General features: G+C 37.6%; 1 pseudogene; it reads right to left on the reverse strand.

Moving 5' to 3' along the window:
• Positions 1-202: 202 nt before the first annotated feature.
• On the reverse strand, positions 203-1,763 carry LOC149545047 (uncharacterized; annotated as a pseudogene).
• Positions 1,764-2,228: the final 465 nt, after the last annotated feature.

Here is a 2,228-nt window from a genome sequence, read left to right on the forward strand (position 1 = left end):
ACCATCAGTGGAGAGAGCTACATGGACTCAAAGTTCCAATTTGCAGATATCTTTCAGACCTCCCTTCTTTAAGATGTAAAAGACTACAAAGATCCTATTACACATGCATTAGAAAATGAAAACCATCTACCTACATTACATTTCAAAATCAAAATCCTCTTTAATCACTAACACAAAGTCTAGCAAATAAAACTCTGTTCTGCTACAGCTTCAAAGTTTGTATTCCTTCCCCCAGAACTGAAAAATCTCCCTCTACTGACAGCACACAGTCTATAGCTGCTGGAAGAAACAGTGGAATCTTCCTAACACTGTATTCACAACCTTTGTCCTGCTGTAGCCCAAAGTCTCCCAGCCAAAATTCAGAAAACTGGAACCCCCTTTTGTTTAATGCTTTCACCATTTATAGAATTTGGTGGCCGACTGTTCAATTTCTATAAATGATTCTTGAAAATATTTTCGCTTCCTCTTTTCCCTTTCTCTTACACTTTCATATGTGCATAAGATTTAATTTATAATAAATTTTTTTATTACAAATCCCTTTTAGTATCGTATTGGATCACGATAGACCACAAATTTTCTTGAGAAAAATTTATCTAATCTTGCCCAACCACGTGTTAGAAAATGAATCATTGTTTTTCTTTAGTCTTCCCAAATTGACTGTAGGCTCCTTGCTTCTAGGTACTTTTGATTCACCCTATACTTGGAGATGCCGTGTGGCCAAGGATTGTAGCTCTGACTTTGATGTGTCTTGGATTGAAAACCAACCATAAATACATGACTACTACCTTCATACCTTGATATAGTTCTGCTAACTTGCTCACAATGATCATCCTATTCACATAGCCCAATTGTGTTGAGGTAGAGGCACTAGTAATCAGATTAGAGCTGCATGCTGCAACATACCAATAATCCAAGGAAATTTCATTTTTTAATTGATCTAATTCCCAGCCCGAGAAACCAAGAAAGAACCTAAAATTTTGAGGTTGAAGTATCTTATTCCTCACAAGTTCTGCTACATGGTGCAGACTGTTCCTAGCACCATAACACAAGCCAGGAATGACTTCCTCAAATTCTGTAGAAACATATTTTTTTTGTAGTTAACAGAAAAATGCTGGCTTCTAATGGCCCACCATAATAAAGTGGGCAATGTGCGAACATTTCGACCAAATCTAGATCTGTTGGCTCCATATCCTTAATACACATCTGCCTAGGGCGATTAAGAATAACCCCAAAAGGTCTCTCTCTGGGATCGCCAATACTTGCATTAAGAAGCAAAACTACAGTCCTTTCAAAATCTTTTTGACCATCAACCTTTTCAGTCGCAACAAGCACACAACCAGGTTCGGGCACAAGAATCGGATGAGCCCATTTGGAGCCTAATAAATTTGAGAATTTTGTTGCACTTCCTGATTCACTATTTTGAGTCTTTTGAATCTATTTGGAGGCTACAAGCCTTGCTCTAAACGATCGCCAGTCAAAATTGTTGGGTTTGCACCTTCCACCAGCATCTGATGATTCAGATGAGTCAATGTCACATTTGTTTTCTGGGCTATCCTCTTTAGGAATAGGTTGATCACCATTTCCCTGTACTTAACATTGAGCACGTATCCTTTATATTTTTGTAGTTCATACCTGATTATCTTCAACTTGAAGGTCATCTTCATGCCCAACGCTATATCTAATGATTGCCACACATATTGAGTCTGAGACCATATGGATTTTCGAATGATACACATTGCACTATTCTCCATCACCAACCCCATTACCTTAGATTGTGCAGTTTTAACTTTTCTTTAACTTGATGTCTTCACCTGATATATTCTAATAAGGAATTCTCGTTGCAAAAGAGGGGCCGCGGGCTTTATGATCAAAACATTTGTCTTATTGTGTGACTCCCATGGAGCCTATTGTCCATATTATGCCCAACGCGAGTTCCTGCTCTTAGTGAAAGGTATGTACTCGGCCTTATTAAGTTGATAAACTATCACACATTTTAACCATATAGGAATTTATCAATCAAAGCAAACAGATTTCCACAATCCATGAATATTGAATTAATTTCTGGGGAAGATTGTGTGAGAGTTTTTTCATCAACGTTTTGGATCATACAGTATGATCCGAAACGTTGATGAAAAAACTCTCACACAATCTTCCCCAGAAATTAATTCAATTTATCAATCTCTTATCGGGTGGATGCCGACTTTTCCATTGCATTTACCATTGAAAAG

This window comes from Cupressus sempervirens, chromosome 8, assembly GCF_028749045.1.
Source record: "Cupressus sempervirens isolate cs-2001-9-10 chromosome 8, ASM2874904v1, whole genome shotgun sequence".
In the NCBI taxonomy this organism is placed as follows: Eukaryota; Viridiplantae; Streptophyta; class Pinopsida; order Cupressales; family Cupressaceae; genus Cupressus; species Cupressus sempervirens.